The sequence below is a fragment of the Schistocerca cancellata genome, chromosome 12 (genome assembly GCF_023864275.1).
Source record: "Schistocerca cancellata isolate TAMUIC-IGC-003103 chromosome 12, iqSchCanc2.1, whole genome shotgun sequence".
NCBI lineage: Eukaryota > Metazoa > Arthropoda > Insecta > Orthoptera > Acrididae > Schistocerca > Schistocerca cancellata.
The window spans coordinates 95,914,932-95,939,275 of NC_064637.1; the positions used below are offsets into that span (position 1 = coordinate 95,914,932).

Here is a 24,344-nt window from a genome sequence, read left to right on the forward strand (position 1 = left end):
TCTCTTTCACACACCGACACGCACACGCACACACAGGAATAAACGCACTCGAGTACTCACACACAGAAGTCTTTAACTCCTGATGCTTTCTTTTCGGCAACGAGCAAAATAATCACCTGTCAGAATCACGTCTCCTCCATTTTTTCTTCCGTGCAGCCCACAAGGTTGTGTGTGTGTGTGTGTGTGTGTGTGTGTGTGTAAGGTATTTAAGATTCATAAGCGGCGACAGCGCAGAGGCATTAATGCCGTTTCCTACTCTGTCAAGGGCCTCGCCCTACAGAGTACCTGTTCACCTGTCCCCGGGCAGTTCCCAACATTCGGCGACCTTCCGTTCGGTAATCGCTGGACACCCTGACATTTAATTACCTCCTACTCTTTGCGAATTTAAATGTAAATGGCAGCGCCGGCCGACGGGAGAGAGACCAAACCTGGGGACCTGTGTGTGCCGTTGAGCGCAAATAAATACCGCCACGCATGCGTCCATCTGTGCTGGAAGCCGATCACAAATACATATAAACCAACTGATCGACCTTGCTAATCGCAGAGAGGCCATTGCAAATGGTGTCTTCATTGGCAGTAAATACCGCTACCGAAGGTCTTCAGTCGCGCAATTAATAGCGGAAGCCAAACATGGGGAAGAATGTTCGTTTAATGTGGTTAAATAGACAGTGGCTAATTTTACTACGTACGGAGTGATTCGCGTAAGATTGAACTCTCCTTGTCTTCCGTGAACGGTTCAAGGTATCAAAACGAAGGTTTCGGCATATGGTAGAATGCATAGCGGCACAGGGTTTTTGTTGCATTGGTGCCAGGGTTGAAATTTATGGTAAATGTGGAAGTGAAAAAGCGAGGGGCACATACAGTTTGAACGTATTATCTTTCACCGTCTCCAAGGGTACTTAGTGTGAATCAAATAGATGTAGATTTTGTGACGTTTTCTAAATTTTCACCAGTGTTACTTTCATTCCTGATGATCAGTATTACATACTGAGCTCAGTGTAGAGTATTTTTTATTTAAGCTTCTCTCTTGTGTCAACATCTTTATCTCTGAGAAACAATTACACCCTAATTCCTCAATTTCTTGTTGGATGTATTGCAGTCTCCTCTCCTACAATTTTTACCCTCTACAGCTCCCTCAGGTACCATGGCAATTATTCCCTGAAGTCTTAACACATTCGGGAGGACGACGGTTCAATCCCGTCTCCAGCCATCCTGATTTAGGTTTCCCGTGATTTCCCTAAATCGTTTCAGGCAAATGCCGGGATGGTTCCTTTGAAAGGGCACGGCCGATTTCCTTCCCCATCCTTCCCTAACCCGAGCTTGCGCTCCGTCTCTAATGACCTCGTTGTCGACGAGACGTTAAAAATAACCCTAACCCTAAAATCTTAACACATTTCCTACCACATTCCAGTGTTTTTCATGGGTCCTCCCTTCGCCAATTTTGTGGAGAACCTTCTCATTCCTTATCAGTCCATCTGATTTTCAACGTTCTTCTGTACCATCACATCTTTTTTCCCCGTTTTTCTAAAGTTCACGATTTACTACGGAGCAACACTGTTCTTGAAAGGTACTTTCTCAGAAATTTCTTCGTAAAATTAAGGAACGTGTTTCATACCAGCGGACTTCTTTGCCTGAGCTAGCCTGCTCCTCACGTCCTCCTTCGGTAGTCCATTATGCGTTATTTTACTTACAAGGTAGCAGAATTCCTTTACTCAATCTGCTTCGAGGTCCGCAATTTTTAAGTTAAGTTTATCGTTCATCCCAACTTTACTACTCCCCATTACCTTCACCTTTGTTCGGTTTACTCACAATCCATGTTTTGTACTCGCTAGACTGTTCATTTCGTGCAACAGCACCTGTAACTTTCCTTCATTTTTGGTGAAGATAGCAATGTCATCAGCGAATCTTATAACTGATGTACTTTCACCGTGAATTTCAATTCTACTGTCGAATCTTTGTGTTATTTCCGAAACTGAACAGATTGAACAGTAGGGGTGAGAGACTTCATCCCTGTCTTACGCCTTTTTTTATTCCGAGCACTTCGTTTTTGGTCTTCTAATCTTATTCTCCCCTCATGGTTCTTGTACATATTTCGTTATTCTACTTTCCCTATACTTTTTTCTCAGGGTTTCTAACATCTTGCACTATTTTTCATTGTGGATCGCTCTTTCTAGGTCGACAAATCCTAGGAAGGTGTCTCGATTTTTCCTTAGTCTTGCTTCCACAGTCAATAGCAACTTCATCAGAACTGCCTCTATACTGCCCTTATCTTGCTGAAAGCCAAACCGATCGTCATTTAACAGATCTTCATTCGTTCTTGTCTTATTACCCTTTCCAGCAGCTTGGATACAAAGAGCTTTTCAGTTGATTGTCCGAAGGTGCTAGTACTCAATTGCCCTTGCTGTCTTCGAGATTGCGATGATTATATTTCTCCCAAGTGTAATATATCTCCAGACAAATGTTCTGTGTATAATGACTGGAGACATTTATAGAGCTATTGAACAACAGGTGCAGGTATAGCAAGGAAAATTAGTAGCGATATAGAGTGCTAGAATATGCCTTCTTCTTTCGTTGCGTTTTCGAATTCACCAAAACTTGTTTTCAAAAATGGCTCAAATGGCTCCGAGCACTATGGAACTTAACTTCTGAGGCCATCAGTCCCCTAGAACTTAGAACTACTTAAACCTAACTAACCTAGGGACATCACACACATCCATGCCCGAGGCAGGATTCGAACCTGCGACTGTAGCGGTCGCGCGGGTCCAGACTGTAGCGTCTAGAACCGCTCAGCCGCCCCGGCCGGCCAAAACTTGTTTCCCTGCAGGCTATATCAACGCGAGCACAAGTTCTTACAGTGCTGCTTCCTGTATTACAGTATACTTACAAGAAGAGTGGTCCTAACATCCATCCTTGGGGGACTAAAATCTGACAGGTTCACGCTATCCCGACCAACGTCATGAGAGCTTGGTGGGGAGGGAAGGAAATGGGAAATGTCCAGCGGCCATTACAGTGAAACGTCCCCTTAGAAAAATTATACACAACTGTGCTGATAAACCTCTTACACTATTTGCTTTTCAAACAGCTGAGCAAAACTGAACGTACTCAAACATTCACTAAAGTGACACACAATATTTTTAGCGCAACGCAATCTGACTTCCAATAATCCTTACAAAAGAATGGCCCTGACTAACATTAACCTATACCTTTCACAAATCACTTACCTCACAAAAATCTTCGTTACTGGAACTACTGCAATACAGTGAGCGCCACTACTGCTAGCCAAATAAAAGATTCAAACTACGGAAGGCACTAACTACTGATAGGGATAGTTAGCAAATGAAAGATATTAATAGAGAACAAACAATGTATTTACCTTAATAGTCATAATATATATAGCAGTTCATGACAAATTACAAAACTCCGCCATCTCTCTCCGCACATGCACCACTGCTGGCGGCTCACCTCCAACTGCGCAACGCTACGCGCTGTTCACATCCAGCTGCCGCTGCCCAACACTACAATGGCAGACAACAATGCAAACTAGCCACAGGCTGCACACAGCACAGCCATACAGAGCGCTACGTGGCATTACCCATATAAAAATCTAAACAGCCTACTTACATAGCCCCCATGCTCCCCACAAAAAAATTTTACAAAATATTTTTGGGCAGTGGCCAATAATGATTTGAAAAAATTTTTCATAATTACAATAACAAAGAAATCAAATGCACACACTTATTTATACAATGTTGGTCAAAAGCTAAAATTTTCTCACAGTCCATAAAGACAGTCCCGATTGTTCATCACAGTAAAATTTCAGTGTTTTACTCAAAGTCTGAGCAGTAAAAGAAAATCCACACAGAAGTAGTGGATTTCCATGGAGTCTTGCAGAAGTAGTGTTGTCCTTCCAACGGAAAGACAGTGGTGACACTTGACATGCTGACAGGTAATGGGCCACAACAGAGCAAACCCACAGCAGAGTCAGTCGAAGTTGATGAATATTGGTAGGTAGGTCATCACAGAGCAGACCCACTGTAGTCATGGTAGAGAGTATGGTATTGGTGGGCCACCAGAGGTGCAGACCCACTGCAGTCCTTGTAGAAATAATGGTATTGATAGGTCATCAAAGATGCAGACCCAGTGTAGTCATTGTAGGTATTTACCTTAATAGTCATAATATATATAGCAGTTCATGACAAATTACAAAACTCCGCCATCTCTCTCCCCACTTCCACCACTGCTGGCGGCTCACCTCCAACTGCGCAACGCTACGCGCTGTTCACATCCAGCTGCCGCTGCCCAACACTACAATGGCAGACAACAATGCAAACTAGTCACAGGCTGCACACAGCACAGCCATACAGAGCGCTACGTGGCATTACCCATATAAAAATCTAAACAGCCTACTTACAACAGGAAAGACAGAAAAACAGTTGATAGTACCTGGAGAAGCATGATTCGGGACAAAGATTCTTGCAACGCTGTTTACTTTCTTCCATTAAGGGTCCCAACATCCATCTTTGATAGACTGACACTTTTTTCTTTTTTTGTTACGTACAGAACTGCTACCTAAGCAGTGAGGGGGAGGGTGTTACGAAAAACACAGCTGAATCATCTGAACGGATAAGGAAGCATAGTTCGGGGCTCGAACGCCTGTACCGTCGAGTGGGAAGCCGTCAGCCAGGTAGCGGTGTTCGTAGCCCGCCGCGGGCACCTCTCGCCACTGACGCGGCTGATTAATAGCGGAGACCTCGAACCGGCGGCTGCCTAGGGCTCGGCATTCTTCCGGTACACGGTGCACGGGTCCCGGGGAAAGCGATCCCGCGGCCATACAGACTGTGCGCTGGCCAGTGATTCATTAACTCCTCAACCATACCGGTTCCCTGGGAATTTCTGCTACTCCTTCATGTGCTCTATCACGCCCTATTACGATCCTAGAACCGCGTCTCTGAATTCGTTCGGTTTCTACTGTAATGCCCAATTGGTAAGGAATGCTAGCATCGGAAGAATAGAATGGATCACCGTAGCTTCTTGTATGTTGCTGAACAGATACGCTGTATAGACCCGAGGAAAATGAGCTCAAGATGTGAATTGAGGTTTGTGTTAGGTAGGACATTGGACTAGGGTAGTCCGTGCAGCTACGTTAACCGTAATGCTGTGGTGGTGTAATGGCTAGCATACCTGCTCCGTAAAGACCGGCGACTGGGGTTCAAATCCCGGCTGTGGCACAGATTTTAATTCATTTCTTCTGGTTCCATCATTATCGTAAATACACTGTACACAGAACCCTTCGTCTGCAACTCGTGGTCTAGTGCCTAGCATTGCTGCCTCTGGATCGTGGGGCCCCGGGTTCGATTCCCGACCGGGTTGGGCATTTTCTCTGCCTAGGGTCTGGATGTTTGTGTTGTCGTCATCATTTCATCATCATCGTCATCATTCGTGACAGTGGCTAAAGTGGACTGTGTAAAATATTGCCCTGCGTAAAATTGGGACTTTGTACTGGCGCTGATGACTGGGCAATTGAGCGCCCCACAAACAAAACATCTTTATCAACAGAACCCCTCCAACAAATGTAATTCTTACATTCCCTTTCATTAACGTCGATCCCAAGTGTACATCCGATTTCATGAAGCTGTTTGTACTAAATCATCCTAAATATCTGGGCACCTCCAGAATGAGATTTTCACTCTGCAGCGGAGTGTGCGCTGATATGAAACTTCCTGGCAGATTAAAACTGTGTGCCCGACCGAGACTCGAACTCGGGACCTTTGCCTTTCGCGGGCAAGTGCTCTACCAACTGAGCTACCGAAGCACGACTCACGTCCGGTACTCACAGCTTTACTTCTGCCAGTACCTCGTCTCCTACCTTCCAAACTTTACAGAAGCTCTCCTGCGAAACTTGCAGAACTAGCACTCCTGAAAGAAAGGATATTGCGGAGACATGGCTTAGCCACAGCCTGGGGGATGTTTCCAGAATGAGATTTTCACTCTGCAGCGGAGTGTGCGCTGATATGAAACTTCCTGGCAGATTAAAACTGTGTGCCCGACCGAGACTCGAACTCGGGACCTTTGCCTTTCGCGGGCAAGTGCTCTACCAACTGAGCTACCGAAGCACGACTCACGTCCGGTACTCACAGCTTTACTTCTGCCAGTACCTCGTCTCCTACCTTCCAAACTTTACAGAAGCTCTCCTGCGAAACTTGCAGAACTAGCACTCCTGAAAGAAAGGATATTGCGGAGACATGGCTTAGCCACAGCCTGGGGGATGTTTCCAGAATGAGATTTTCACTCTGCAGCGGAGTGTGCGCTGATATGAAACTTCCTGGCAGATTAAAACTGTGTGCCCGACCGAGACTCGAACTCGGGACCTTTGCCTTTCGCGGGCAAGTGCTCTACCAACTGAGCTACCGAAGCACGACTCACGTCCGGTACTCACAGCTTTACTTCTGCCAGTACCTCGTCTCCTACCTTCCAAACTTTCTGCAAGTTTCGCAGGAGAGCTTCTGTAAAGTTTGGAAGGTAGGAGACGAGGTACTGTCAGAAGTAAAGCTGTGAGTACCGGACGTGAGTCGTGCTTCGGTAGCTCAGTTGGTAGAGCACTTGCCCGCGAAAGGCAAAGGTCCCGAGTTCGAGTCTCGGTCGGGCACACAGTTTTAATCTGCCAGGAAGTTTCATCTGGGCACCTGTTAGTGTACATTAATAGGGCGTGTGTCCGCCCACAGTCTTTGTGGTGGCTTGAACTCTGCTGGGGAAACTTTAAATCAGCTGTCTGGATATCTGGAGAAATGACAGTCCAGCCGAAACCAGGGAAAGTAATGGTGCTGGATGCAGAGACCTGGAGTAAATTCGACGTTCTGACTCGTCCCAGAGGCTATCCATTGGGTTCAAGTCGGGACAAGCTGATACCATCATTGTGTCCGAACTGTACCTCTAATGCATGCAATACACAGTGGTGTAAAGCGTGTTCGTATCCGTCTGCATTTGCTTCCCAGACAGTGTAAAATCATCCACAGCTTGTAGAATCCCATTTCCTAATCTGAATCCCTCAGCACCAGATTCATTTCGGCTGCATTCCATTACCTTCGTTTAACTTCTGTTAATGTTCATCTTATAATCCCTTTTCAATACGTTACTCATTCCATTCAACTTATCTTCCCAGTTCTTTGCCGTCTCTGAGAGACTTACAGTGCAGTCAGAAACGGTCAAAATCCTCATTTCTTCTTCTTGAGCTGTAACTGATGAAGGCGATGATTTTCATATGGCTCAATGGACTGGTGATGTTGGACTCCATTCGCCGCTTGTGTTTACCTAATATACGCTAGTTATTCAAAGACGGGAAGTGGACATACATTTAGACGTGGAATCCGAGAAACGTGTATTTTCTGATGGCTCTTTACTTCATTAAGAGTTTCGTATTCCGACTGGGATTCGATCCTGCCAGCTCTCGGTTTTCAGGCCCGCTCTTTACCACTGGAGCATCAGGCCGCCTGGGGAGGCGGCGAGGGGGGGGGGGGGGAGAAACAGCTGTGTTCAGAGGTACCAGGATATACTGAAGGGTTGCAGTGCTAGTGATTCATTTGTCACGGTCATCGGTGGTAAAATGGGGTTTAGGAGACATGTGTGTGAATCCTCCGTTTTGACTCTGCCTGCAGAGTGTTGTGTTTAGAGATGAACAGTGTTTGCATCATGAAGTCTTCAAATGGTTCAAATGGCTCTAAGCACTATGGGACTTAACATCTGTCATCAGTCCCCTAGGCGTAGAACTAATTAAACGTAACTAACCTAAGGACATCACACACATCCATGCCCGAGGCAGGATTCGAAGCTGGAATCGTAGCAGCCGCGTTGTTTCGGACTGAAGCGCCTAGAACCGCTCGACCACAGAGGCAGGTCCTCATAAAGTCTAGAGTACAACCATGGGACATGGTGACGGGGTGAACGTGCTCATTTTCCAGGGACTCCCATAACCGTTGCCGAATTGCAAACAAAGGATGGCATTCGGCACCTTAATTATTGGTTACATGCGACAGAGTAAATGCCCCCGTAGCTGCCAGATGGGGATACACTGTGTGGTAATGTGACAGTTTCGGAACTCTTTACTGTGCCACGTTAGTTGCATTCGGTCGTAATTTGTTAGCATATACTTCTACAATGATGTGCTATCTGTCATTTCACTTGTTAATAAAATGATTTCGCTCTTGACAGTGTTGTAACTTTTTCGGCAATGTATGACGACGATACAAAGCTACTGATGATGATGATGATGATGATGATGATGGGGATGATGATGATGATGATGATGATGATGATGATTGGTTTGTGGGGCACTCAACTGCGCGGTTATCAACCACTGCTCAGCCCAATCGCACCACTTTCATGAATGATGATGAAAGGATGAGGACAACACAAACACCCAGTCATCTGGAGGCAGGTGAAAATCCCTGATCCCGCCGGGAATCGAACCCGGAACCCCGTGCTCGGGAAGCACGAAGGCGACCGCGAGGCCACGAGCTGTGGACACACAACTACTGGTGAGAAAAAAATAGTACTCCCTTTTAGAGGTCTCTAATAACTGAAGATTTCTTGTTGCAACAGTGCACATGGAATACAAAAAATGATTAGATTTACAGTTCAATTGCACAAGCTCTTCTGAGGCACCAGGTATTGACCCAAGCTGAAACACCCGTGTTAGTAGACCAAGTAGCCTCTCATCCCATCCTATTCCACAAGTGTTCGATTAGAGACGAATCCAGAGATCCTGCTGGCCAGGGAAGTCGCTACATGTCTTGCAGAGCACTTTGAGATTCACAGGCAGCGTGTGGGCGACCATTATCCTGTTGAAACAAGACATCACCCTCCTGTTGCAAGAGCGGCAAAAGAACGGGTCTAACAACGTACTGGTTGCTGGTTAGTGTCCCCGTCCAGAAACACCAAAGATGAGCGAGAGTTGTAGCTTACCGCACCTCGGGCCATAAGGCTGGCATTCTCGGACGAATGCACTCTAGAAGGCAGCGCTCACCAGGTCTACGTCGTACGTGCAAACAACCATCACTTTGTTCAGAGGGAAAGTTCTTTCATCGCCGAAGACCCTGGCGCGCCCTTGTATCTTCCAAGTAATCCTCTGACGGCACCAGTCCAGCCGTTCACGTCGATGTAGAGGCGAGATGTGCGTGCCGGTAGTCCCGCTCCTAATACCCGGATCGCAACATTTGTTATTGTCACGTCTGGTCTCAAAAGTACTCTTACCCCTGCTGTGGTAGCTGTCTGGCGCTGCTGCGCTTACAATACGACGGTCCTGGCGGGCATTCAGTCCACAAGCTCGTCTACGGATGTGACAGTGTTCACGTGACCACTGACACCAGAAACGTTACACAACTTGCGCACAAGGACACGATTTCACTAACATGATGCTCGCTCGCTGTAGGAAGCACGAGCGCGTTCCGTGGCAGGGTTGTCTGCTTGCTTCACAAGTTCCCGCCACACTGAACCTTCCGGCAGTGAGAATACCCTATTAGAGGATAGACACAGGTGGCGTTCTGGTAGCTATGCCACTACACTGTCTGTTAGCGGACAACATTGAAACCATTATCTACATCTACATCCGTACTCCGCAAGCCACCTGACGGTGTGTGGCGGAGGGTACTCTGAGTACTTCTATCGGTTCTCCCTTCTATTCCATTCTTCGTGGAAAGAAAGATTGTCGGTATGCCTCTGTGTGGGCTCTAATCTCTCTGGTTTTATCCTCATGGTCTCTTCGCGAGATACACGTAGGAGGGAGCAATTTACTGCTAGACTCCTCGGTAAAGGTATGTTCTCGAAACTTCAAAAAAAAACCATACCGAGCTACTGAGCGTCTCTCCTGCAGAGTCTTTCACTGGAGTTTACCTATCATCTCCGTAACGCTTTCGCGATTATTAAATGATTCTGTAACGAAGCGCGCTGCTCTCCGTTGGATCTTCTCTATTCTATCAACCCTATCAGTTACGGATCCCACACTGGTGAGCAATATTCAAGCAGTGGACGAACAAGTGTACTGTAACCTACTTCCTTTGTTTTCGGATTGGGTTTCCTTAGGATTCTTCCAATGAATCGCAGCCTGGCATCTGCTTTACCGACGATTAATTTTGTATGGTCATTCCATTTTAAATCAATCCTAACGCCTACACCCAGATAATTTATGGAATTCACTGCTTCCAGTTGCTGACCTGCTATATTGTAGCTAAATGATAAAGGATCTTTCTTTCTGTGTATTCGTAGCAGTTTACACTTGTCTACATTGATATTCAATTGCCATTCCCTGCACCATGCCTCTATTTGTTGCAGATCCTCCTGCATTTCAGCGCAATTTTCCATTGTTACAACCTCTCGTTACTACAGCATCATTCTCAAAAAGCCTCGGTGAACTTCCGATGTTGTCCACAAGGTCATTTATGTACAGGGTGATGACAGTCAGTATAAATTTGAAAACCTATAAACCACGGAATAATGTAGATAGAGAGGTAAAAATTGACACTCATACTCGGAATGACATGGGGTTTTATTAGAATAAAAAAACAAAGTTCACAAAATTTCCGACAGATGGCGCGTGAAAGATCTTTTGCGCGCGTCGTTTGGTGATGATCGTGTGCTCAGCCGCCACATTCGTCCTGCTGGGCCTCCCAGGTCCCCAGACCTCAGTCCGTGCGATTATTGGCTTTGGGGTTACCTGAAGCCGCAAGTGTATCGTGATCGACCGACATCTCTAGGGATGCTGAAAGACAACATCCGACGCAAATGCCTCACCATAACTCCGGACGTGCTTTACAGTGCTGTTCACAACATTATTCCTCGACTACAGCTATAGTTGAGGAATGATGGTGGACATATTGAGCATTTCCCGTAAAGAACATCATCTTTGCTTTGTCTTACTTTGTTATGCTAATTATTGCTATTCTGATCAGATGAAGCGCCATCTGTCGGGCATTTTTTGAACTTTTGTATTTTTTTTTTGTTCTAATAAAACCCCATGTCATTCCAAGCATGTGTGTCAATTTGTACCTCTCTGTCTACATTATTCCGTGATTTATTCAGTTTCCAAATGTATACTGACTTTTTGATCACCCGGTGTATTGTGAATAGCAACGGTCCTACGACATTCCCCTGCGGCATACCTGAAATCACTCTTACTTTGGAAGACTTCTCTCCAATGAGAATGACATGTTGCGTTCTGTTATGTAGGAACTCTTCAATCCAGTCACACAATTGGCTTGATAGCCCATACGCTCTTACTTTGTTCATTAGACGACTGTGGGGAACTGTATCGGACGCCTTGCGGAAGTCAAGAAACACGGCATCTACCTGGGAACCCATGTCTACGGCCCTTTGAGTCTCGTGGACGAATAGCGCGATTATCACTACATCTACCATCCCACCATCGCATAAAAATCAACATAGTCTTTTTCGGCAGTGTATTTTGAGGCCTTCGCCAATGGGGAGATCAGCACGTCATTGCGTATCGATTTCAGATCAGATTAGACCTACGGATCTCCAAGATCGAGCGGTGCAGGTAGATGACCCGCGGTAGCGGAGGATGGAAGCCCGGGTGCTAATTAATTCAGACGGCGGGCATTACTTACGAGCGCTGTCAGCCGCTACTGTTATGCCCGCAGGTGCTCTCAAAAACGCTTCGTGGTCAGCCCTGCCAGACTCAGCATTGCACCCGGAAGGACCCACTGCGCAACCTCCCTCTCCTCACCTGATCTTTTCTTCTTCTTGGGTTTTATTTGATTTTGCCCGCTCTTCCCCTACACATATAGGATAGATATGGCAGAGGGAAAGAGAGAGAGAGAGAGAGAGAGAGAGAGAGAGAGAGAGAGAGAGCAACTGGAAGAAATAGTGGCCTCGCGGTACGCAGTACTGACCGGACCACCGAGCCAACAGTAGAAGTCAAGCGTAGAGCCGTTCGTAATTAATTCTGTCCCACGAGTGATGTATTGCTGTTGTTCGTATGGCTTCCGCCTCGGCTTTGCACATAGGTATATGTAGAGAGGAAACACGATACGGGCTCTTCTGCAGCGCCACAGAACACGGCATTCCTAATAGGGCAAGTTCTGCCTTCGCGGTCTCGAACAGGCCAACGTGTTATATCCACGTCAGCGGAGGCGAAAGCACGGTAGGTTCTTTTAGCTGCGTCACCGACTAATCGATTTGGCAAACTGGCCTCCCTAGTCATCAAGGAAAATTTAAAGAAATGGAAAACCTAGGGTCGTGATGTATGATAACTTTCGTTGGGGCAGAACCGTTTCTGTCCACGTATCAGCGGGGTTTTAGAAAGCGTAGCTCGTGCGAAACTCAGCTCGCTCTTTTCTCACATGATGCAGTGCAAACCATGGGTGAAGGGCTCAAAATGGTTCAAATGGCTCTGAGCACTATGGGACTATCTGAGGTCATGAGTCCCCTAGAACTTAGAACTACTTAAGCCTAACTAACCTAAGGACATTTATCCCGTCAATGGCTGTTCATTTCTTTTCTCAAGGTCACCTCCTCCTTGGTAGTACCTTCCCGGAGACCAGAATGGGGTATTAAACACGAATATTTTGCCAATGGAGAGATCATCATCTCAGTTGCAGGTCACATGTCGTATGGATAAACATTGTGTCCTTAATGAAGTGGGTTCCATTTCCTCTATCTCTTCATCGTTGCTGATTCTTCCGCCGTTTAGAGCATTTTTCCATCTCAAGGGAAAGAGAGTGCCATAGGCCACTTACGGAAGCCTTTAAATACTCGTTTTTCCTTCCCTCCATTTCCGAGTGGAACGAGAAAGGGTTTGCTATTAGTGGTACAAAATATCCTCCGCTATGTGTCGTGTGGTGGCTGGAGAAGTATATATGTAGATGTTGCAAAAGCGTTTCAGCTGCGGTGTTACATGAAGACGCTGGGAATTTACGTGTACTCATGTGAGAAGTTTATCCGTGGAATCGCCTAGGAAAGGAATATGTGGAAAACACACGTCTCTAATGACCAGGACGTCGACAGGACGAAAAAACTCGTACAATTAACGTTTTTTTACCCCTCTATGCATCTGTAAATAACTATATTGTGCCCAACTGCACTCATCTCACTTGTGGTTTACCCAGTATTTCTGCGAAACACTTCAGCCCATTCGCTGGCAGTGGATCACTTTATTCATCTTATCAAGGCCTATCAAATGTCGTTGAAAATGAACGTTTGTAATTTGTAAAGTGCTTATTTGCTTCGGTATCGCTTCAAATAAAAATATGGAAAATATCACTGTTTTCTCTTTTAGAACCATGTACTCGAATGTTGTGAGAACGTTGGCTTAAATCTTATGAAAACGAAAAACAAAAATGCCATTCACTGCGTAATGGACGAGATAAAAATCTACTGGCTCCCAAAGAACCTCTTCGCTGACTGGATATTTTTGGGTATGGGTGATTAAGAATAAAACGTACAGTAATTTCATTCTGCATCCCACTAAAAGCAACTTAAAAACGTCTGTGCCTACAGCTACTATTCATCTACGTCGTACGCCGCAAACCACTTAATGGTGTGCGGCGGAGGGTACTTTTTTACCTCCAGCTGAGTCCTCCAACCCTGTTCCATTCGCGAGCAGCGCGTGGGAAGAATGATTGTTGATAAGCCTCTGTATTGGCTCCAATTCCTAGAATTTTCTCCTCTTGGTCATTCTGCAAGACGTATGTAGGGGGAAGTAATCTGTGGTCCGACTCTTCCCGGGAAGTGCTGTCTCGAAATTTCAGTACTAAATCTCTCCGTGATGCACAACGCCTCTCTTGTAATATATGCCAATAGAGTTCGTTCATTATCCCCATAACACCCTCGCGCCGACTAAACGATGCCGTGACGAAACGCGCCGCTCTTCTTTGGATCTTCTCTTTCTCTTGTATCAGTCCTTTCTGGTAGGGATTCCAGACGGACGAACAGTAGGCTACTCAAGAATCGGTCGAGCAAGCGGCTTATAAGCCACTTTGTGGATGAGTTACATTTCCTTGAGATTCTGTCAAATGGTTCAAATGGCTCTGAGCACTATGGGACTTAACTTCTGAGGTCATCAGTCCCCTAGAACTTAGAACTACTTAAACCTAACTAACCTAAGGACATCACACACATCCATGCCCGAGGCAGCATTCGAACCTGCGACCGTAGCGGTCGCGTGGTTCCAGACTGAAGCGCCTAGAACCGCATGGCTAAGATTCTGTCGATTAATCAGTCTGGCATCTGCTTTTCCCACTGTTTTATGTGGTCATTCCACTTAAGGTCGCTCTGGATAGTTGCTCCTGGTTATTTTACGGTAGATACTCTTTCCAGCGGTTTGTCATCAATAGCGTAGCTGTATATTAGTGGATTTATTTTCTTATGTCTGCGCAATATGGTAATAATGTTTCGTTACGTTCAGTGTCAACTGCCAGAGCCTACATAAATTTTCTAGAGGTCATTCTGCAAATCGTTACTACCTTCTGGCGTTGCTACTTTGTTACAGACAACCGCACCATCTACAATCAACCTTAAACAACATCCGAGACTTTGTACTAGATCATTTATACATACTGCAAACGGAGGGGGACCAAAACAAAACCTGTTTTTCCAGCCACAATAATCTTGCTCTGAGGACAATTTCCAAGCTATACATTTTGTTAGCACACTACGCACGGTGGGGATATGTAATCGTAAATTATTATTTGCGGTTATTTAAAAGCTTAAAATAAAAGAACTGAAATATAATAATGGTGGTCATTTCAGATATTGAACGCTTTTAGGCAACAAACTTACGCGAAAGCGATAAGAGTGAGTTGTGACTAATTTCGCTTCTTAGTTACGCAAAACTTTTTACATCAATGCCACAGATGTTAATAGCACAGTTTTGCTGTGTACTTACTGTCCAAAAGATAGTGCTCTATTCAATGAATTTCCTCTATTTCCAATAAACTGCTTCTGTACCTATTCTTCTCCAAAATCATACACGTAAAAGAAACAATAGGAGAACGCTCCATTTGCATGACATCACTCCGGACTATTTTCAGCCATTCAGCCTTCCTAGCGCTTTAAAACTTTCCTACATGACAGATTTCTAACGCCAGGACGCCTTTAATCTGTCCCGCTTTGACGATACTTGGTCTCACTTCTCTGGAAATCTGCCAGCACCGCCCGTGGAGTTAAATGAACGTAGCGCCGGAGCTGGGATATCGCCCAGTCAAATCTGACTTCGCATTTGTCACGTTCCGTCGAAAAAAATAAAAGAAAATACGTAGCGTGACGTGTGCAGAGTTATTTCGTGGGTGTTTTTTTAAACGAGCCTTAAAGCAAGGGTGTAAATGAATGAAATATTCCACTAAAAGGTTGACACTATTACAAAGTCTCTCCATCGTTTTGATGGAAGAAAATGGCTTGCGAACGTAAAAATCTCTTACATTTGCCACGTGTGGTTCTGTAAATCTGCCCTCCACGAAGTGTACCTTGTGTGGACGACGGGGGAACAAAGAAATGAATAGCATTGTTTCACGTTTTGTATCCGCGTCAGCTGGTTAAAAGAAACGAGAAAGCAAACATCAGAATGACATCGAATCGTCCCAATTTCCTGTTGTTTGTGATTCTAAAGATTTCAGGGTGTCAGGAGCAGTACAGACATTTGTTATCATTAATTTAACGGTGTCCGTCGATTTTATATCGGCTATAAACTAGGGAACACATCGCTGTTTCGTTCCTCGGTCATACCCCGTAAGTTATTATGTAACAATTCACGTCTCGAAAAGAATTGTACGGAAATCGCGGAGATGCGTGACCACTGACTGCAACAACCAGTGAGGTTGTTTTGAAATACACCCGCCACATGTTTTTTTTTTTTTTGGACGTAATAACTTTTAACAACTACCTTCGTCATGTACCTTCAGTACATTATACATTGCTGCCAATAACTGTTTTCTTCGTGCACAGAATTTTTCGATGCATCGTATTCTCCACGTCTTGCTCTCGTACAACGCTTTATTTTCTCCCCCCCCCCCCCCACCCCCCCACCATAATTTTTTTTTCATTAAGCCTTATTTATGAGACCGTAGCGAAATAAAAATCTAAAATATAGTTTCCGAGTACTCGTTTTAACCTTTCCTCTTAAATATTTTGAACCTCTCACTGTCTCTCGAAAGATATTCATGTCTATAAATACCATTAATGTACACAAATTTTTCTTTGTTTTCTTTACTTGCCTTCCGTACTAGTTGAGAATCGCTTTTACGGAAGGCACTGCCTTTCCCACACAATGGAAACTTGTATGAAGCGATAAAACAGACATATTTTCCTCTTAACAATTTCACTGTAGAGATAATACTTCCGTGCAATACTGTGAAAAGATTGTCACCTGAACCCCTTGAAGATATAAACTTTTACTCGTAACGAACGTCACAAATTCAGTGGATGTTATTGCTCATAACTCGTAAAATAAACATAACCATCCTCACAAATTTATTTATTTCCTCCCTTTCATAGTATTAACTACTATGAGTCTGAAATACAAAGGAATATGAAGTAGCACTTTCTGTCTTACCGGGCCAATTATTCTCCATTTTCTTCAAATGTTATCCTCGTTCTTTCCACAATTCAACAAATGTAACATACAATCATCGTAATGAACCGGTGAGCGCTCCAGATGACGAGTAATCAGAAGTCGTAGACAGGAAGAATTGTTTGGCCATCGTGCGTCATTGGATGAGCGTTTGAGAATGAGACCACCCATTTCAAAAGTAGTTGTGAGATAGTTAAAAAGCTGAGGGAGATGCGTACATCACATTCATCTATAAGGAGCTAAGGATATGAAAACATTTCACCGTTAAAATGGAAAGTCGGCAGGGCAGTTTTATTGCACAACCATAAAAATTTTAAGCAAATATTGTGCTGACAGTTTCTAGGGTACTATGCTGTTTTTCTTTCTTTTTTTTAAAAAAAAGTTTAAAAATTAGATAGACCTCGTGCACACAAGAGTCCAAAAATTACACGTCACTCCTGGTGTATGTTTTATTTCCCCTTCCGTTCGTTGAATTACTATACATGCAACATTTGCGACAATTCTCAATCCACCAAAGTCTACAGGTGTATATGGAAGATTATGCGGGAGGCACTAATTCAGGGATAGGCAGTATAGACAGCTTCTAGCCATGTGACCAATTCTGAACAGCTTTTACCTATAGCTCTTCGAAGATTACTGTTAAAATGCATCTTGCAGTATCGTAGTCACGACTAACTCAGCCGTGCCTTTGTTGATTGAAACGCTATAGAATAATTTCCAAACCCTAGTATACGAAGCAGGGGGGATTCGGGCATGCAGTGTTTCTTCCATCGCCTTTTTTACTACCGTTAGACACAAATTAACGAAATTTGTGTCAGATCAGTTTCTGAAATTTTCACGTATCATATAAATCTGCCGCAATCGTCTAGTCTTTTCGCAATAGCTATGAAATATCCACTGTACGAGAACGTTATATACCTGTTCCTCTTTGCAGTGCTTAGAACTGAAACCGAAATGAAAGCGAAAAATTTCTTTACCTGGTTCCTTGCCGATATTGTGAAGAAAATACAATAGCACAATTTATCGAATTTAAATGAATGGAAAAGGAACACCATTCCCGCACTCTACCGTGAGGTTCGGTGCTAAGTGTCTTACCAGGAAGCAACGTTACGGTTAAACACCCCGCCGACGTCCAGGTCAATCCAGCACCAATCTTGGCTGGTCACTGAGATCGGAGGGAAAAGGTGTAATTTGTCTGAAATGATTTCGGAATCCCACATCGTGTCAGAGCGGCATGTTTTCAAAATCACTTTTTCTTCTTTTGCACGTGCTGCAGTGTTTTACACCATCTTGACGTCTGCTACTGTATAACGTCATCTGTTTTGTGTAATGGGAACTCTGATTGGAATGAAAAATACATACGGTAACCGTACTCACGGATTAGGCCCTGGATCTATTCCGATAGTTGACTGATTCTTACAAGGCAGTACTTGGAACAATGTATGATCGTATGACAGAATGTTGCCAACCGCTCCACCCGTTACTGTCAGTAGCTGAGTGCTAATGACACAGATTCTTCTTTTTTCAGAGAGCTCCTCATTTGGAAGCTGAATGGATCCCATTCCACACCTTACTACCTGAGAAAATATCTGAGGAAATACCGGGAATATAACCTGGCTCCTACAGCATCGATGGCCGCTACGGTAACCACCCAGCTACGCAGGCGGTCTTGTGATTCAGTCGCCCCTACCGCTGTCGTTTTATGCAACCCACAATGTTGTAGCTGGCCTTCATAAACCACGTGCAAGATTTTCATATCCTCTCGCTCGCTACGCGCAAAATTTTTAGTCCGATAGAGAAAATGAACAGGAACTTATTGTAGCAAATTTAATTTAGCTAAATTTTGTGCTGGGACACGTTTTCATTAGAGGCCGTAGTTCTCGAGTTATTCAGGGAAACCGTACGGAACTGACCTTCAAATGCACCCCTTTCTTACACTCAATTCCCACCAGTCAGGATTTATAGTATGGTGTTCGTGGCATTCCCCCGTATCACTATATAAAAACGTGACTGCACGAATTATTTCCCTCATTCGATCTTTTTCGGTCTTCATTGACTGGCCTTATTACGCCACGTGCCCTTACAACATGTAACGCTAACTTTTGTGTAAATTTTACCTGAATATTTTTTGAATTGTAATAGCATAAAATAAACAATTGCAGCATTTTATTCGTCAGACCTTCTGACTAAGAAACTACTGTTTTTGTCAGGGTTAAGTTTCGATCGAATTGTCCACGTAATTAGTATTAGCATAACATTTACAAAAGTCGTTTGTTATTTCATTATCCTCAGGCGCACTTTTAAATTGATAACGTTACCGAAATAACTGGCTATGCTGGTGGCGTAATTGCGCACTCAATGGAGATCAACAAAGATCGGATATCGGGAATAGTTCGTGAAATCGGGTGTGTTGGTTCAGTGGTAGGACGGAGTACCGTACACAACATACTAGAAATCTTGACTGCTGACGGATAAGTGTGGGGGTGGAGGTGCGTCTGAAGGTCGCTTTATGTGGCTTTTCTCGAATAACTCGAAAACCGTGGCCTCCAGCGAAAACGTACCCCAGTACAAAATTCGACTATATTGTATTTCCTACAACAAAGGTCCTGTCGCTGTAAGACTAATAGGTCGCGCGTAGTGAATGAGAGAATATGAAAATCTCGCGCTTGTTGCGTGTTGCATAAAACGACAGCGGTAGGGGCACCTGGCTAACCCTGTATGTATATCAGTTCATAAGTAATTGTGAAAATCGTGTTCGATAAAGTGTGGTATACAGTTATTGCAAGTGTAAAGTGACGCAGGCAAAACGACGAAAGCGTAGGTGCAATAAACCACTTATGGAAACGTTGAATGTGAACATCGCCTGGGGGAGTGTCGAGACGGTAAACATCCGATCATGTAAGCGTAAGATTTAGAAATTGCGCATAAATATAGTTTTTATGAAACGTGTGTTTCTTATATTTTCCGGCTTTTATTTGCTGTTGCATCTCTGCTTCCCAACCGCGAAACCACCATCTGTATGCGCACGTATTTCTTTCCTGTTTTCTGTCTCCTCACGAAAGCCAAGCAGAGTCGCCGATTCGCCATTATCATTGCAAGCAGCGACAATGAGATTTCGCCGTTGCTTCCCACAGCGGCTTCCTGAAAGAGAGGGGGGAAGGTGGGTTGGAGGAAGTGAATAAAAAAAATGAACAAAAAGGGAAGGACAAAAGGAGTAGGAATCCTTTGTCCTCGAGGCGCACTCGCCATGTCGCGTGATTTGACTACGGACCACTCCGGTACTGGAATGCGACGCAAGAGCTGGCAAAGAAACGATAGTATGCGCCGGGTGTTGCTTAAAGAAACTGAGGAAATACGCATTAATCCCTTTCTAGTTGTTCGTGGTCGCAGAATACTGAACCGGAATATTTGAGAAAGACTGGAAAAATCGACAGAAGCCGACCTCGGGGAATATCAATTTAGGTTCCGGAGAAATGTTGCGACACGCGAGGCAATATTCTGGCGCTACGACTTATCTTAGACGATAGACTGAAAAAAAAGCCAATCTACGTTTATAGCATTTGTAGACTTGCAGAAAGCTTTTGAAAATTTTGACAGCAATACACTCTCTGGAAGTGTGAAAGTAAAAGCGTTAAAAAATACAGGGAGTGGAAAGTTATTTACTTCTCCTTCTTCTGTACTTCAAGACTTAGGCACTTGTGCCCTTTTTTTCATTTTTTACCTCCACCTCATTCTGTGTCTTCCTAAGCCCCTTCTTCCTCTTGGCTGGCACAACATGGCCAGACTTGGGATTCTCCCTGCCCTCATCCATTGTAGGCAATGTTTCCATTATATGAGGTTATCGAGAGTGAAACTAAGTATATGTAAAGTTATTGTTGCGTAAATATGAATCTACCTAAATTCTCTCCCAGGCGATGTTCACATTCAAAGTTTCCACAAGTGTTCTGTTACACCTACGCTTTCATAGAGTTGCATGTGTCACTTTATAATTGCAATAATCGTAAACAAATTCTATGTAGAAGTACTGCTTTCTTGAGCTGTTTCGATAGGAAACTACTGGGACAATATGTAGATTTGAAACAAAATTTACTAAATTTTAGGCCCCTTTTTGCTTGTTCTGTAGGGCTATAATTTGTTTTAAGCATTACGTGTGCATGATGAGGTATGTGAAGATTAGCTGTAAAAATTTAAAATTCTTTTATTTTCGTATTTTTTGGGCTCAAGCGGTTAAGAGCAATAAACGTGTAACAAAATTGGGTGCGAATGCGAGTATCATCATCTGACGAAAACCTCGTTTCAGTACCTTGAACTGTTCACCCAACAACACCCATGTTATTTCCAGAACAATTCAAGATATTGCAGCGAGGTTTTCAGAGCATAAAACTACCCAGAACATACAGGCTTAGAGTAAATAATAAAATTGAACATTACAGTATAGCAAAATTTATTCAGAAATAAAAGACAGCCTAAAATTCTGTGAGCATGTTAAAAGAATTGAACTAGGCTGTTTGTGGAATACTACGAAAGCCGCAGGAATGTTAAAATTGACGCAATGGATCGGTGGAGTAAAAGAAGACGTGGTGGAAGAGTAGGTAACTCAAACTGATATATCAGAGAAAAAAAAAAAGTTGGGCAGCAAATTCACGATTGGGTCATTAGTCTTTGCAGAAAAATCCAAGAAGACCTGAATGTCTTGGTCTGACGAGCGGAAAACAGCTCATCCTGTGAGAATGACTGTGATCTGAGCACAAAGAAACGTTAAGGAAAAACTCCGAAAATACCCATTGTTGGAAGCAGACCGCCGAGAGAAATCCATAAAATAACGGGCTACGTAATGCGGCAGGTAATTGGTAATATTGACGTTAATACCCTCCGTCAAGCACTATAGGGTACAGAGGCGAGAGTAGTATATAATGTGTCCTCTCCACGGCACTTTTCGCAGTGCGAACTCACCCTGTCGCCTCTTCAGCGATCACAGACTAGCGCGAAATCTGTAATCCGCAGTGAGGGCTGGTGCCAGAGAGGGGGAGGTTTCGCACCCTGCTGGGAATCCCCCCAGGGGCCGACGGTCGCTTACGTAGGCAGTGCTCCCGGCCAATCCGGTGGCGCCGTGGCGCTTATAAAACCGACCTGCCACCTGGTGGCGTGCGCCAGTACCAACCCTGCCGTCACCCCGAGCGGAGCTTCAACACAGTTGTCAGCGCCGGCCGCGCTGACGAGTGGGTGGACGGGATTACGCAAGGGGCAGCGACGACGCGAACGTCGACGGACCGAACAAACTGCTCCGCACCGACGCTGTTACCAATGGCGGCGGGACACTGCCTACGGAGACTCTCTGCTGGAATTCCGTGGCTGGACTTCAACTCCCGTTTCTTGTGCTGTTCACAGTGAAAGTGATCAAAATACTTGTTACTTACGGTGGACATTTTTTTCGTGCAGTGAACTCAAGCGCTTGTGGCAGATGTTAACAACTGTGAATTCGTGTACTGAACGTCGGTTTTCAGGACTCGTGCGAGAGATATGGTGAGCTACAACTGAAGAGAACGTCAGAATCTTGTAAAATCGTTTCAGAGTAAAAAGTGTGTTGTGATGCGGTCACAGTCGTTCTAAAGTTTATCATATTATACTTTATCCACGTAGCCTACTATGAAACGACACGAGGTACCAATTTTGCAGACCTACTGCTAAATTCATGTATGTTTTCGAAAGCTTGTTTAAGGATGGTAGCTTCACGTAAATACATAGCAGAAATACTGCAAAAAATGAAAACAATAATGCGATTGTGACTGTCACTTTGAATAATTAATTATAAGTAAATTAATCGCTGTTTATCTCCATACAACTATGTTGTCTAAAAATTTAAAACAGTACTCTTTTTCCCATTATATTTCCTTTACCATCACTCTCATATACGTTTCTGTGTCACTAGCCTCTATACATTACATTCCTTACCTGTTCTGATGTGAGAACTAAAAAGTCATTCCATCTATTAGGCTGCTTATGGATAAAAATTTTAACCAGGTAGTCTTTAAACTAACTAGTTATGATCTAGTGATTACTGGGTAGTTTATCAATAATTTGATTTTCTTGTGTCTACCATTCACGTGCCACAGATTGTCCAGCATTGTCTGCATTCCTCAACCAGCCAAAACCTCCTGTTTCCTGTATTTCTTTTTCTGTGAGATATTCTGCAATCAGACATAATTCTTTTAAAAAAATACTATTTTTTCACTGTTTCGATGCTGCGTTCGTTTTCTTCTATTTCTGCCCAGTTGATACTCCCATCGTATGGCACTGCAGTTTCCTACACTATAAAATGTTCTCTCTTCTTTCTCTGGACAGATCTGCATGTGGTCCTATAAACGCTTCCAAACACTGTATTTTATTCATAAATTTTGCTTGGAAAGAAGGTACTGTTTCAGAATAAACTGAATGCACTTATTCGCTCTATTCAGCGATAATTTATTTTAATTTCTCTCGATGCTGCTCGTGGTACAAATATCTGTAATGAATACGTTCTAATAGAAAATCAGTATTTCCTATGATAATAGTTTTTGATGGATAAGAGCGCCATACCTTCGAAGACATTTCATTCGCCTCAAGCCATCTCTGTAATATAAGTGTAATATATTTTTTTCCGTTTTTAACGTTGGCATTCACTTTTAATGCACTGCAATCTTTTCCTAATATAACAAAAATTACTCCCGAAGATGAAGGTTTCTAAAAATGTGAAAACACGATCGAAGGTGCAACATGGTCATATACCTAGGAACAAATATTCAATTCAAATTTATAAGTGTTGTAATCGGAAAAATCTTGTCAATACCTTATTTAATAGTCTGCTATAACCGTACACTATCACACACCAATAATCAGCGAAATCAAATTACGCAGAAGTGTTATCGAAAACTAGTCACAAGTTAAGTACGTTTTGAAACAGAAGCTGTTAGTAACTAGTACAAATTTCCATTTTCAAGATGGGTAGAATTGCCATGACGTTAAGGAAACTGAGTTCAGTTACAAGTTACAAGACGGTGCATGACCGATAAAGAACGGCCGTTCTGCTCGCATGTTACGTAAAAAGTTTTAAACATATATAACATTTCACTCACCACAAAATTCCGTAAGTGAAGAAGAAACAAAATATTCCTGATACATTAAATACATCATACTGCGCTTAATTCTGCAGAATTCGTAATATTTACAAATACTGTACAAAACACACCCTCATGTCTAACAACAACAAAAACTGTGGAAAATGGTGGAAACTAGTAATGGTGATCTCTTGTGCTCATTCCTTCGTCTGAATATGAAATTCGTCGTTAGAAGGAAGTACCGTCCAAAACATCACGTGTTCCTACGTACACTACCCTCTAGGTACCACACTCTTCCTTACGCTTGTTTAAATATTGCTCATTATCTTCTTTCTTTTTAGATGTAGACGTTACACATTCCACAATTTTAATGTAACACTACTTAACTTCATGAATAAAGTCACGCAACTCGCACAGCATTTAGACATGTTAAAATAAATAAAATGCTTAATACTGGACGAAAGAAAAGGTTTTCCCATGTCAAAAGAAATTGTCCTAGCGGATCAGTTCAATATACTTCGCAGAAAACGCCCACTGTTGTCTGCGGTCATTTGTTGCCCCCGGATCATTCGTTTTCTTTCCGCGGAAGAGCCAGGCAATCATTACAATGAACTCTTAAACAGTAGCCCTCGAGATGAACGTTTTGTCGTCTAGGTAGGTCGGCACTGCGTCTGTTG

At 43.7% G+C, this 24,344-nt stretch overlaps 1 protein-coding gene across 4 annotated transcripts in view; it reads left to right on the plus strand.

Annotated features, from left to right (window-relative positions):
• The window catches only part of LOC126109396 (homeotic protein Sex combs reduced), a 322,662-nt gene that overhangs the window by 37,368 nt on the left and 260,950 nt on the right, over positions 1–24,344 (plus strand). Inside the window, exon 1 of one of the 4 annotated variants that reach the window (XM_049914425.1) lies at positions 21,737–22,096. The exons of the other annotated variants lie outside the window; for them this stretch is intronic. The gene's annotated coding sequence lies outside the window, so the exon portion shown is untranslated. Of the gene's footprint in view, positions 1–21,736; positions 22,097–24,344 lie in introns of those variants that run through there. 4 annotated transcript variants of the gene reach the window in all.